Genomic DNA, 15,017 nt, shown 5'->3' with positions numbered 1-15,017 from the left:
TCTCTCACCCAACCAGAAGCCCTGCTGATTCCTAGGTTCCCCGGTCTGGCTGCACCCCATCTCCCACGCTCCCGTTCCCCTCCGTTCTGTGTCCACAAGACTCTTTCAAACATAGTTGGTTCCTGTCGTCTCCCTCTTAGGACCTTCAACATTTGGCACCTTAGCTGGGTCATCTGGAACTTCCCTTGTCTGGTCTCTGCCTCTCCTACTACTGAGGGTTTCTGGGAGCCATCAGGATCTCTCTCGCCTTTGCATATGACTTTCCCAGCCTAGAGCACTAATTGTCTCTCCTCTGGTCAAAGCTTACTCACTCGGGGCTAATGCAGGCATCACCTGTGCAGGAAGCCTTCCTGGACTGCACTGCTCCCAAGCTGGGTGTGGAGCTTCTGTTCTCACGGCATCCTGAGCTTCCCGTCTGCTTGTGTACATCACATGTATTTCTTTTTCCTTCGGTATAGGAGATAGAACCAAGGGCCTCACACATTCTACGTAAGCTCTCTGCCTCTGAGCTACATCCCCATCCCTTTTTATTTTTTATTTTGAGACAGGCTCTCACTAAGTTGCCCAGGCTGGTCTCAAGCTTTTGATTCTTCCATGCCCAGCTTCTAGATTGCATGTATTTCTAATGAATTTTTCCTGAAAAATTGTAGACTTGTAAGAAACAGAAAAGTATGCTGAAACACACACAAAAAATTACCCATCTCCTGTCAGATTAACTGTTTATTTCCTCCCAGACTTCCTTTACATGAATTGATTCATTGTTTTCGTTGTACAACCAAGATCATCCTAGATAGACAGTTTTGTTTCCTATTGTGCTTTACTTATAAAACAGTGAGTATTTCCCCAGGTTATTAAAAATTCCTCAAGAACATGACTTTTAATGTTTGCATAACATTCTTATATATGGATGTATTATAATTTATTTAACCAGCCCTCTATTGCTAGACATTTATGTTGCTTGTGATTTTTCACAGTTATAAATAACAGCAATAAGCGTCCTTGTACATGGGTCTTTTTTAGCATCTTTGGTTATTTCTTGGATTGAGTTCCTAAAAGTAGATTAATGGGACCAGAGGGTCTGTATGTTTTTAAAGCTCTTGACAGCACCGCCCAATGGTTTTCCAGAAAAGTGGTTCTAATTTACCCTTCCATCAACAGAGTCAGAGTGGTTCAGATTTCAGTTCTCATCAACACTGAAGCTGTCTAAAAACAAAAAAAAACAAAAACATATTAATTTCAACAGGTAGAGATGGTATTGCATTGTTGTTTTAATTTGCATTTCTCTGATTGCTGGTGAGGATAAACCTTTTGTACTCCTCTTTGTGCCATGCATGGATCACAGTGAGCTATAATTATATCTGTACATCCTGCCTCTGCCTCACCCACCTCAGCTCTTGAGGACAAAAGCTAGAAAGAGAACGTGTTCCTGGAGTGCTGCATGGATTAGCTGAGGACTGTCTTCAGCCTGAGTTTGGGCATTGGGAAGATCTGAGTTAGCCTGCCTCTGAGACTGAGCTCAGGCAGATGACCTCACCTTTCTGGGGCTCAGTTTCTTTGTGTGTTAAGTGAGTTGGAATGAGGGCTAAACATGATGAAGGGTGTGAAGAGGCATGTAGAGGGCTGGAGCAGTGGCTATTATTCTGGAGCTGGGAGGTTGCATTCTTCTCGCCTTCAGAAACTCAGCCTTGCTCAGGAAAGATGGGAAGAAAGAGCCAGTTCCTCCCTCCCAGAGGTAAAATGGTGCCCAGATGCCTCTTGGTCCGGAGGTGGGCACGAGCTCAGAGAAAAGGGTACAAGCATGACAGAGAAGGGCTGTGGCAGCAGACAGGCCAGAGTTCAAATTCAGCAGAGCCAAGGGGGTCTGTATTCTTGTATAAGTCTGAGAGCAGCTCTGTTCATACCTGGCAAGCTTTACATGCTGTGCACTGTGTATCTATGCCTTAGGCTGGTGTGATTCAATTACCATCATTGGTATTCACTGAACAGAGAGGGAGACCACTTCTGCCAAGTGGCACAGCAGCTCTTCCAGAGATTGGCCCTCTGCCACAGGGAGCATGTTAGAGGCCAGTGCCTGCCTGGGGCACCCTCACCCATTCTGGATCAGGACATGTTCCAAGACAGACACGCACAATTTCTCCACACATTAGCAGCCTAATGATACTGTTGTTTGGAGCCTGGCAATGAGGAGAAATCGGCTTTTTCTCAGTAATTAACATGAGTGATGGGCCTTGAGGTGGAGTAAGCACCCCCCAAGTAAGAACTCAAGCTCCTGGGAAAGTTAGCCGGGTCACCCCCTGCTCCTGGGAGGGTCTGGGGTCCACCCCGGCCTCCCTCGATCCCATCAAGCCCCCTGCCCTTCCTCACTGGCTGCTCCTTCGGGAACAGTGAGTGCTGATTCAGGAGGTCCCTCCTCGAGTCTGCCCACAATCCATACTACTGTCCATTGGCTCCACCATTGCCCTCAGGAGAGCTGCCGTGACCCTTGGGAGATCCTTAGCTGTGGCAGTTTTCTTTTTTTTTTTTTCCCCAGTACCGGAAATTGAACTCATGACCTTGCTCTTGCTGGACAGGCGCTGTGCTGCTGAGCTAAATCCCCAGCCCACTGTGGCAGTTTTCGGTGGTGCGTTTTTAAATGCAGAGGGACACACCTGGGTGGTGGCTGGAGGTGGGCTGGTTCAGGCTTGTGGGGGAGGGCAGGGCTTGGCTCCAGCGGGCAGAGGGCTGAAGGCTAACCCAGCTCTCCTTTCGGAGAGATGCACTCACCAGATTATGAATCTTTCTCTGGGTCCTTGCCTCAGTTTCCCCCACTGTTTATCTCATCCTTTTGTCTTCTCTGTTCATTCACTTTCAGTGCTGGGTGAAGGAGATGCGGAGTACCCCAGCCCCTGAGCAGCTCCGAGTCTGGGGTGGGGGTTGCGGAAGACAGTGGTGGAGGCACAAGCTCTGCTGTGGGAACCAGCGCCCCAGAGAACGGAGTCTACAGGCTGGGGCCTGGAAGGATGCACTTGGTGACAAGCACGGGTGTTGGGAGAGGAATCTGGGCCGAGGGAACCGCACAGTCACAGGCCTGGAGGTGTGAAGGAACCTGGCACATCCTGTAGATGGTGTCCAGTCCCCCGAGCACAGGGCTGGGGTGGAGGTGGGGAGAGAGGGGAAGCTCGGAGGTCCCCAGGCACCAGATGGTACAGGGCAGGGATGCTGAGATGGGAGCTGGAGCTCTATTCTGATGGCACTGGGGAGCCATAGAAGATTTAAGCAGAGGAGGAATAAGGGTGCATTTGTGCCTTAGGGTGATCACTTGGGAAAATTATGGACAAGAAATGGTTTGGGGACAGGACTGACAGCTGCTGCGTTCAGAGGGGAGAGCAGATGAGACCTCGTGGCAAACTAAAGGTGGACTGGCGGTTGTGAGGAATCCAAGATCAGGAATCTAAGACGAGTCTGAGCCCTGTGCTCTCCTCTTTCTACAAACCTTCAGTGGCTCCGAAGGCCTCCAGGAGAGTGTTAAATTCCCGGGAATGACATTCCCAACCTGTCCCTCCAAACATCTGTAGTCTCAGCACCGCCTACCATCCTGTGCCCTCGCCCTGCTGGTTTCTCCACCAGCTTTCAGCTCATGTGACTCATGGCCACACTCAAGCCTTTGTTCCCATGCATTACTACCCCTCAGGCGCCATCTTCCTTTCTCTCCCTGCCTCCCTGAGTCCTCCTGCCTCCTCCAGGAAGCCAGCCTGGCTCCCTCTGCTCCACTTCCACCCTCTGGGGTTTTTCTTCTACTGTGTAATCAACATAAATGGTTGCTTACAGATCCTAAAAGAACTGCAGCTGTGGGCCCAGGGCTGGGTCAAAAGCTGGCTCCTACACTCCAGGGTCTGTGATAGGGCCAGGCTGGGTGAACAGTCTTGTCTGCAGCTATCTGTCCTCGGCCAATGGAGCTGTTGTTATTGCTCCAAATTAGGCACCAATTTGCCCGTGTAATTGTTTGTTAATTGGCATGAAATCCTAATGTAATTAGTTGGGCCCCTTATCGGGGAGCCTGGGGAGCCAGAGGCAGTGGGGGGCCGGAGAAGCAGGGAGGGTCTAGGAGTCTGGGGAAATGTGTTTGAGAGAGGAGGCCCTGAGCTGCTGTCAGGGCTGAGGCAGGAAATGACAGAAATTGCAGAATCTCCCGGCGGAAAGGCCTGCTGGAGAGGCTCGTCCCTGCCGGCCATCTCACAGATGGGGAGACTGAGGACGCTTCTCAGAAGCTGGTGGCAGAGCCAGGCCACATATTCAGGTCACCCGGAGCAGGGTGGCATGGTCCATGGCTTTGTGGCATCTGTTTCTAAAGAAAGGAGGCAGGGAAAGTAGGGGTGAGGTGGGCTCTAGCCCATCTTTTGAGTAGGAAATGCAGTGAGCAGAGGGCCGGGCCAGAATGCCAGGTGGTTAGAGCGAGGGAGCCGTGGGGGCAAACAAAAGGCTTAGCGTTTCTCTCAAAGGAGAGACCAAGGTGTCTCGAAGCAGGATGGGATGGAAAGCCTGGCTCTTCTCCTTCCCCAGTTGACAGGCAGAACCTCTTTCTGTTTTCGCGTCTCTCTGGAAAGGGTCAAGAGTAGGAGCTAGAGCTGGCTCATCCCAGCCTGTGGGAACCGCTTGTTAAGTGTTTTGGAATTGTGCCAGCCAGCTGACTTCACACTAAATTGGTTATCATGGGAGGATTTACACCATGGGAATTGGCAAATGCTGCCGATCAGGATGACACCTCCTACCCCGAACCAGTTACCAGGCAGGTACCAGCACTGAACCCATCTGGATGTGGTGAAGCAGCCCTGCAGACTCTGACCAACCTAGGGCTGGAAGGTCATGCTTCCAAACCCCACTGCCAGGAGGAACAGGCTGAGAGTGTACGCAGGAAGGCTGAGGTCCTGGCCTCCAGGCTCTTGATCAGAGCTCTCCTGCTCCCCAAGTTTGAGCACAGCCGAAAGTGGGCTATGGAGTGACTTGAGGATCCAGCCTCAGGCCAGAGGAAGGAAGCACTGGTAGTGGACACATCAGCTCTGATGGCCTGGAGGGCATGGGCGGTGGGAGCCCAGGGGACCATGAGCAGCCATCTAGAAGGGGCTCCATCAATGGCACAGCCAGTTTCCTTGGCTCCCACTCTCTCAGGCATTCTGGAGATGCCTTCAGTCCCCGCCCCTTCACGCCCCATCCCTAGCAGCCAGTGTCCCCAGAACTGACTCCTGTGCCTCGAGTTGCTCACAACTCTGATCCCCGCAGTTATCCTCTGCATCAGTTCCCAGGCTTCCATTCGCTTTAATCCCTATCTTTACCCAAATCGCTCCTGTTTCCCGGTCACTGTCTCTGGATGTCCTGAAGGCACCTCAGTGCAGCAAGTCCAAAATAGAACTCATCGACTTCCCACGAGTCTTTCCCCATCTGAGTAAATGGCACGCTTCCCCTCAGGGCCTTTGCACTTGCAATTTCCCCTATTTGGACAGCTCTTCCTCCAAATATCCCTCGCCTCCCTCAGGTGTCTGCTCAGACGTCACCTTCTCAGAGATATCTTCCTTGACCACAGTACTGAAACAGCCCCCGGTCTCCTCTGTTGCTCCTGCCCCTTGCCTGACACCATTTTCCTTCTTTGCACTTACTACAGGCATTGCATGCCAGGATGCTGCTCTGTCTGGCTGCCCTGCACCACCTGAAGGTAAATGCCGTGTAGGCACAGCAGGTACGTGGCCAGGTTTTAGACATTGCTTGGTGTCCGAGAGAGTATCTGTTTGCTTCACTCTGTGCTGGACATTTGTGGTAAGCTCTCAATAAATACTTGTTGAACAAATGAGCCTGCGGCCAGTCCCCTTCTCCTCAGATCCCCCTTCCATTTGCCCCAGTTGTTCCTTAAACTTGACTAGGATTCTTTCCTGTCCAAAACCCTTTATAGATCTAACTTTTGCTTTCAAAATAAAACCTGCCTCTGGTTTTCCTTACAAGGTCCTTAGTGATGTATTTCTAGCCTGACCTCTCACTTCACGCAGCCTTCTCCAAATGCAGCTGCCACACACACACACACACACACACACACACACACACACACACACACACACAGTGAGGGAGTACTAGATAGAAGAGCTAGGATAGTGTACCAGGCTCTGTGTGTGTGTGTGTGTGTGTGTGTGTATGGTACTGGGAATTGAACCTAGGATTTTCACACTGAACTACATCCTATCCTATCCCCAGCATTTTATTTTTCATTTAGAGACAAGGTCCCATTAAATCACTAAATTGACCTGGCTGGGTTCTCACTTGTGATTCTCCTGCCTCAGCCTCCCAGAGTGTTGGCACTACAAGGTGCCCACCCTTCTCAAAATTCCTCTAATCTGGCAGGGAAGGACACCGTGAGACCATCATCCCCTCTCTAGTTCCTCCTGTATTGTCCTTTGGACATCTTGACATCACCTCCTAGTGCCCCCCCAGTCTCTGGAAGGGTTACCCTAAGAGGCCACCCTGGTCCTTGCCTGCCTTTGGCTTTTAGATGGAAGGAACCTCATAGAAAGACTGGATTTGGAGTCTGCCTCACCTCCATGCTTGAGCACTTTTGAGAGATGAGAGGTGGGGTGACCACTTCAGGGTCCCCAACTTCCGGTTTAGGGCCTGACCAAATAGAGGGGATGTGAAGTGACTCAAGGATGCCTCTGTGCTTAGACATCTGAGCCTTAGCTTATGTACTCCATAGGGTCCGAGACCCAGCGGGGAGTGGGGTTGTTAAAGTGAGTGTGAGAAAAAAGAGTGACTGTGAGGTCTACAGACAAATGTGCCTGTGTATATGTATAGTCTTGAGCGTGCACCGGCAGGCCTCTCCTGAGCTGATGTCAGGGCCTGTACCAGACTCACATGGATATCAGGAAAGCCTGGGAATATGGAGTTGGGGCTTGTTCACCGGCACCACTGTCTCCAGACTGGGCAGCCCTGCCCGCGCTCTAGCTAGCGTCTCAGTGCTGCCACAAGACTGCAAAGGTCCATTGCCCAAGACAGATGAGTGAGGTGGAGGAACCAGTGCCACTCCGTTCACAGCCCATCCTCTCTGGCCGTTGGCTCCAGAGAGCCCTTTGAGCGCCTGTGGGTTGGCGCCTGGGTCCCTGTGAGGAGAGGGTGGTCCTCTCAGCCCCCTCCTGGCACCTGGACAGGACAGAGGCTGTGCTGGCATGCGTCATGGGGTAGGCCTGGCACAGCCTTCTCTGCCCATTTGCACCTATGCTCCCCCTCACTGTGCCCCTCTTGCACACTCACATACTCATCCCCATAGCTGTGCACACAGACACACCAGCACTCAAAGGCACAAACACTCACAGAGATAGACAGTGACACAGACACAATGCACTCACATATCCAAAGACACACAGCAGTGGAACACAAACAAAGGCATGGATATGCTGGTACCGACTGGTCCCTACAGTTCCTCACCCACACACAGATACACCAAGATGCAAACGCCCACCCACACTCCTGCACAGATACACCGACACACCCCTGCCGATATCGCCAAGGTAACATGGGCAGTGAGCACACAGGTGCACAGACAGACACTGCAGGGCCTCGAACACGGACACACAAAGACACAGACACGCTCACATAGACTCATTTGTTCCTAAAAATACATGTCGCAGATCCGAATGCTTGCCAGAAGCACACCCAGACACCGACAGCTCCCGGGCGTTCCTACGGCGGTGGTCACCCATGAACCCTCAAGCACATGGACATGGCCCATGCGAGGGCTTGTACCTGGCCTCACAGAGGCACAATCACAAAACCCACTCAGCCACACACATGCCACGCCTCTCAGGTGCGGATTCATAGACACAAGGGATACACGCACAGTGGCACAACACACACTTACTTGGAGCTGGGGCTCCCTTTGAAATTCAAATCTTCCCTCCCTTCTGTCACCCTGTGACCGGCCCTGAGCCAGCGGAAATGAAAATTCATTGCAAGGGAGACCCGGCAGTGCCCAAGATGCTGGCAGCCTAGATGGTGGGGACCTATGTGAGCCAGAGGCTGCGTGGGAGACCAGAGGAGACAGAGCCCCTGTCCTTCCTGCTACATGACCTTGACCTGACCCAGCGTCCTGCAGCCTCAGGGCTCCCTCAGGAGGAGTTTGCCAGGAAGGTGGGCACAGAGCTGGCCACACTGGTTGGCAGTGGAGGGCACGATGAAGGTTTGCTCGGTGAGTGGCAATAGGCTTCCTGAAAGTTAGTTCTACAAGTCCCTGAAGAAAAGATTCACAAGGCCACCCTCACAGATCTGTACACACACACACACACACACACACACACACAAGGGTTAAATTGCACACAAAGAAACATTACACTCTGGCTGCGTGCAGACTGCAGTGACATGCAAACACTGCCCTGTCAGCACACTTCTCATCCCCCAGACACCAAAAGGCTGCACAAACTCCAGCGTCACACACATGTATGTATGCTACATCCTGCGTGCACACAAACAGAAAAAGAAACACATGAAAATGCCACATGCTCTGCAAACAGACACACACAACAGAGATCCCAGAGCCAGGTCCAGGCTTCTGACGTACAAGGCCTAGGCAGACACACAAAAAACCTGCTCACAGGCGCACCAAACACACACGCACACAGATTCTCCCCCTACACATTGACGCACACAACCACCCACTCGTGTACCCGAGCTCAGCCCCACTCACTCCCACTCTGACACACAGAACACTCGCTCAGCCAGGCGCTCCAGGGCCCTCCTCCAACCACACATCCCATTCCCCTCCACCCACAGGCCTGGCACCAAGCCTGGAGCCCCTTGAGGTCAGAGTTCACAGGGCTGGCAGTGAGCCAGAAGGCCTGCCCCTCCCTCAGCAGGCATTGCTTTCCTGTCAGCTGTGACCATGTAAGTCCAAGCAAGACGGATGGATGTGTCCTTTGGGGAGTGTCAGCGAGGAGTGTAGCTGTGCCCACCTGGGACGTGTGTGGGTGTCCCTTGTCCTTCCCAACACCCTCAGCAATGCTGGTTGCCTCCCCTAAATCTGGGTGCTCAGCCTCAGCCTCTTCTTGCAGGGCCACGCCCCGGGAGTCAGACCGCCCAGGTCTCTCACCCTGAGGGAGCTGCTCTTCTCTGGAAGATCAGCTCTAATCCCCAAGTAAATTGTTTTCTACAGCCAGTGCCTGGTCTGTCTCCTGGGGGATAGCAAGGGGGCCAAGGATGTGTACAAGGCAGCACTAGGCAGGGTCTTACATAGTCTATCGAGGCACAGGGCCTGTATCTGCCTCTCTCTAAAGCAGTTTCCTCATCTGAGAAATGGGGGTGACTATGCCAAATTTAGGGTTGTTCTGAGAGCTAATCTTAGCAAGAAGTGAAAAGCAGCAGGCGCAGTGTCAGGCCTACACAGGAGCTCAGCAGCGTGAGCTGGGCCCCCCAATCTCTAGGTCGCTCCTACCCTGTCTGCTCTGCTCATTTGTGTCCTGCTTGGCACGAGCCCAGTTCAGCAGGATCCAGGTGGCACAGAGCCCGGGGGGAGAGGACCTGGGATATCCCAGATGATCACAGCGCACTGGCCTTCCACTGCCACTGGGCCCCGCACCTGCAGAGCGTCCCGGCCCCTCTCTGAGGGCTCTCTTTCCTGTCTCCTGGCAGGAAGCTGGAGCAACTCTTCACAGGCACCTCTACCCGCTGGATGTCCACCGGCTCCAGGGTGAGGAGGCAGGGAGTTGGGCTGTCATCTCTGGCCATCTAGAGTGGCTGCCAGGCTGCCTGTACTCAAGGGCTGCAGCAGGAGAGTGTGGGATTAGACCTCAGGAGGAAGCTCCCAAGGGAGTATTTGGGTTGCCACCTTCTGTGAAGGGTCATATGTGACCCCAGCCTACAGCAAGAGGGATAGGATTGATACATAAGCCAGACAGATAGCCCCTGGCCCAGAAAAATGGGGGCTTATGTCCTTGGGGTTATTCACATCCCTGTGTGGTTATTCACATCCTTAGACAAGTCTGTGCTTCAGGACTGTGTTGCGGTGTGGACGTGGGTTACCTGTATACACAGATGTGTGCACGGGGATGTTCACACAGACCTGGAGGGCAGAGGAGGAAAAGGAGCTTCCAGAAAGGGGTGGGGGCTTTGTGTGACGGTGGTCTAGACCCAGTTTCTCTGCCACATGCACACTGTCCTGGTCACACCAGCAGAAACACGACCCCTGGCTGCTGCAGTGGCTCCATGTGCCCTTCTCAGCAATGGTCTCAGCAGATAGAGCTTCCACTGATAGCCCCCGCTCCTTTGTGGGGGGCGCTGGGAAGGGGTCAAGTTCAAGGCCCCGATTCTGAGTCATTTCCCTGTCCTGAGAACCTGGAACAGACCTCAGCGTTGAGTAAGTCTGGAAGATGCCTACTTTGACGCAGATGACACCTCCCCGGGCATAGCCTTTGTCATCTCTGTGACTCATGTCAGCTCTGCTAAGTTAGGATCATTTTTCCATTTGGAAGAAGAGAAAACTGAGGCTTACGGTCACACAGTTAGTGAGGGATCCAGATCTGTGTGACCCGAGAGACTAAACTCTGTCTGGCTTGTCACATGAGAAATGGAAACGCTGTTTTACTGGCAGGCATAGATTAAGGGTCACAGACTGCAGGCCCTGTGAGGGAAGCCTCTCTGCTTGCCCTTTCACCATTCAGTTGCTTAAAAAATATTATCTCTGTTTGTAATATACCCACTTTGTTAGTACCACATGCCGGGGGTCCAGCTACAAATAGATGAGCAAGGTCCCTGTCTTCCTGGAACTCACAGTCCAGGCAGTAAAGAGGTGACATGCATGTAAATAAACAACCTGTTTACAGAGTAATGAGTAGTACCAAGGAAATACAACAAGGGCATGAGATGGTAGGGGTGGACGCAGGGCTGTTTTAGAAGTGTTGTCACAGAAGACTTCCTGGAGGAGGTGATACTGGACTGAGGTCTTCCCAACAAGGGACAGCAACAGTGGGAATTGCTGGGGGAAGGGTTTAGGCTTTGGAGTTTTCCAAGAACAGAAAGGATAATTAAGTGACTGACTGGGATGGCATGTGGGTTGGGGTAGGGGCATGGAGATGGGTTGGAGAAGCTGGTTGGGGCCCAAGCATGCAGAGCCTGGGAGGCCACAGTGCTGGTGTGATGGGCTTAAGAAGAGGCACTCTGATTTTCATGAGAAAGAGATGGCTCCGTGGGCTCCAGGAAAGTGGATTAGGGTGGAGGAGGTAGGAGGGGGAGCCTAGGAGTTAAGTCAGGGAGACGCCAAGTACTGGACAGTGGTGACTTGGACTCTGGTGTTGGCAGTGAGCATGGGACAAGTACATAGATCGGGGATATTTTTGGAGATAGAAGCACCCTGATAAACTTGCTGAGGGACTGAACCCCAGTGCCTAGAACATAGCAAATACTCAATAAATATTTGTTGAATGAATGAAAAAAAGGAACCTTGTTAGTACCATGCTCTGTAAACACTTGTGTTCACCCTCCAGTAGGAGATGTATGTGTGAGGATTACCCAGGCCCCTAAAGGGCTTCCTCATCTACCCTAGAGGCCAGAGCTAGAAAATGTAGGCATTGTCCAAATGGGCTACACATAAACCAGACTCACCCTCTAGGAAGATTTGGCTAGGGATCAACTAATCTTCCCTTTTCTCTCCTATCTATAGCACCAAGAAAATGACAAGCACCCAGCCCAGAGTGCCCCAGGCTCGTCGCCCACTTGGCGTCTGCAGTGGGAAGGAGGAAATGAGATGTGCAGGACTTCTTGTAGGTGAGGAGGGCTCCCTTTCTAGGATAGCTTTCCAGGATCCATGCCATGCAGACAGGTGCGGTATTGGTCATATGAGCTCTGGGGCTGGTCTTGGTGAGAAGGTTGTCACATATATTTGGGTGTCTTGGGTATGGGTGTGGGACCAGAAGGAGATTTTGTCCGCAGAGTTTGGGTGGTTCTGGAGTGTCTGGCTCAGTGGCAGTGGCAAGCACAGGCTGAGTGAGGGGTACTCCTAGGTCCCTCAGGCTGGAAGCAAACCTGCCTAGGCTCTGGGCCAAATAAATCATTGAGAAGGGAAGAAGAACATTTTCTCATCTGTTTAAAGGGCAACGAAGCATAGCGGCGCTGGCCCAGTGGGAGGCAAGGCTGAGGCCAGGCGGGAGAGGCCAGGGGCGCTCTCTCTTCAACCCGCCATCTTCTCATAAGCCACCCCATCGGCTTGGGCTTTGCCAGCTGTGCCGTCCACAACTGGGCCATGGGTGGTTGTTACTTTTAACAAAAATATTAATTAATTTGTAATAAGATAGTTAGTTTTAAAGGCCTCTTCCCAGGGCATAGACCCTGGTAATCCATACCTTTTATCTTCTGGGAGGCCAGACTGAGGTGGTTTTCACCCTTTCAGAGATAAGGAAACAGGCCCAGAAAGCTCAAGGGACTTTCTCAAGGTCACAGAGCATGACTGTGTGAGAGCAGGGTATGGAGCCTGGCCTCTAGCTGCCCCTGGGGTGTTGGTCCCTTCCATCCTATCAGTGGCTCCAGAGTGGGTCCCAGTGGAGCTGTAGGGCTGGAGTCACTGTCCTTTGTCCAGTGTGTCAGGGTACCGGGGTATGTCCCTCTACTCTGCCCAAGCCCTGTGTGCCCAAGTGTGGCTGACACCCCTTCCCATACCCAATCTCTTCCCTGGAGGCCCCTCCTGGGGCTAAGACTTGTTCTTCCCACCCCCGCCTGGGCTGTTCAGAGAAGTAATTTCTCTTCAACCAGCTGGATTTGAATATGGAAACGATTTGTAATTACTCCAAGTCCTCCCGGGCGGGCTGGCGGGCGGTATTATCACCAGTGTGAGTCTGGAAGGGCAGGGGCTCCTGGGAAAGGAGGTGGGGAAACCCTACTGCAGGGAAGCACCTCCAGGGAGAACCTGCCAGAAGTCTGCTCTCGCCCAGCCTGCTCCTACACAACCCCTCTGTTCTGCTGCCCTCCCCAGCCTATCTTGTGAGCCCCCAGGGGGCTGGGGTATCCTACTGTGTCCCACCACTTGTCTTTCCTAGGGCATATATTATTGCGGCTAAATGAGTGAGCTCAAGAAGTCAGAGGGCTACCAAGGAACAGGGAGGCAGACAAAAATGCTCTCTTTCTGGACGCAGCCCCTGCCATCACCCCGGACCCAGCTGGATCCCTGGAGAGGGGGTGGGGAGAGGAGGAGGGCTTTAGGGATCCAGCTGCATCACATCTGCAAAAGACCTGCCTAGGCTTCTCTGGGCTCTGGGTCTCTAATATGCAAATGTTCATATGAATATTCATAAAGAGGCAACCAGTCTCCCTGTAGGAAAGGAAGGGGCTGGAGCTATGGAGGACAGGGTCCTGGAGACTTCTAAGGGTTTGTGGGCAACCTCTGTCTTGATCCATTTCCCCACTTTTACCCCAGGAAGCCCCAGTCCCCTCAACCCCACTGCCTCTTACAGCGTCCAAGTAAGCAGGGGCTCAGGATCTCCCGCTGTACCGGGGTGGCTCTCAACACATTTCACAGATGGCAAGGTTTGCCTGGCTCCGCTTCCACAGTGGCGGCTGAGCCTTCAAACCCAGAGATGCCAGGGTATATTTGAGGGTGCCCAGCAAGAATCCAAGAGCCCTGCCTGCCTGTGCTCTGTCCAAGGCATTGGCCTCTTTGGGCTCCTGCAGGGAAAAGGAAGGTGCCCGCCCAGCCCTCCTCCCTGCTTCACACAGCCTCATAAATCCCCTTAAGGTGACAGGTGAGATTCCTTCATCGCCCCTTATTACCTCCTTCCATTAAAGTCGATAATCTCTCACAATCACTCACAACAAATGTCACTGTGACTGCTGAGGGGGAGGGACGGAAGGAAGGAACGGGTGGTTCTCTTTGCCTCTTTCTGGTCTGCCCCTGGGGATAGGTGGGTTTTTCTCATTTTGTCTCCATCTCTAGGGTGACAAAACTCAAGAAGTATCAGTGGAAAGGTGGTGTAGGGCCTGAATGGATTGAGGACTTCCTTGCTCACACAGGATTTGCCCACTCCTAGCTAGAGAGCTTTCAGAAAGTAGGCCCTGAAAGCATCCCACCCTCATTGCAAAGCTGCCCCCTGCTGGCTTCTTCTTTGACCAGAACCCTTGGATTAACCTACTTGTTTTGGCTGTGGTGTTGTGTCCCCAGTCTGTCCACCTTTCTGGCCACATGCCCAGGCCACAAACCACCTGACCAGGCCCCTGACCCATAGGCATCTCCCTGGGTATCATCTGAACCACGTGGACCCAGACCCCACCCAACTGTTCCTGGGCACAGTGCCAGAATGGGGAAGGGGTGGGTCTGAGCATCTCTGATCTTCCACACAAACAGATGCAACATGGGGGCGCCCCTTGGCACAGGGAAAGGCACTTGTGGGAATAGGTAGGAACTCAGGAAAACATGTAACACACTGTACACGTGTAGCATCCGCGTGCCGAGGGACATGCAACATTGCAGCGTTTTCATCACATTATGCACCAAACATGTTACACTGCAGTGTACATATGTAGCTCCTACATAGGAGTTACCCATAGCACTCGGCACACATGTGGCACCTGTGAGCTTGTACATATATACCATCCCTACGCACGGGAGCAAGCAGCATGCATTCACGATCCGGGCACATGTTAATGCACTGTGCATATGTGTAGCACTTGCATGCATGAGCCAGGCAACATTGCAGTGCACATGTAGGGCACCTGTATGCATATGCAAAGTTCATTGCACATGAGTGGCACCTGGATGCACAGGGACATGCAATATGCAACGTACATGGGGCCGAGGGAGCAAATGCTTCAACCTCCAGAGCCCGGGAGAACCTGGCTGCGCGAGATGTTTCTGGCCTGGGGTATTGCTGGAGGGGCGTCGCGGATCGTCTCACTCTGCGATGCAGGAGGCCACGAGACGGGCGGGGGCTTACCCGGGGCTTCTCCCGCGCCGGCGCCTGGGGCCCAAGGCGGGGAGGGGGAGGGCGCGCTTGGCTTGGCTGGCGCTGCTCCCCCTTTAACAGGAGGCG

The 15,017-nt window shown here is 52.9% G+C and overlaps 1 long non-coding RNA gene across 1 annotated transcript; it reads right to left on the bottom strand.

Moving 5' to 3' along the window:
* Positions 1-713: 713 nt before the first annotated feature.
* On the bottom strand, positions 714-14,994 carry LOC102013044. Its single transcript, XR_262673.1, has 3 exons — positions 14,774-14,994; positions 2,764-4,324; positions 714-1,203 (listed from the first exon to the last, which is right to left on the bottom strand). It is a non-coding gene; the product is annotated as an uncharacterized LOC102013044 (long non-coding RNA).
* Positions 14,995-15,017: the final 23 nt, after the last annotated feature.

This window comes from Chinchilla lanigera, unplaced genomic scaffold, assembly GCF_000276665.1.
Source record: "Chinchilla lanigera isolate Chin_1 unplaced genomic scaffold, ChiLan1.0 scaffold00051, whole genome shotgun sequence".
Lineage (NCBI taxonomy): Eukaryota > Metazoa > Chordata > Mammalia > Rodentia > Chinchillidae > Chinchilla > Chinchilla lanigera.
This window is presented reverse-complemented; position numbering and strand designations above follow the sequence as displayed.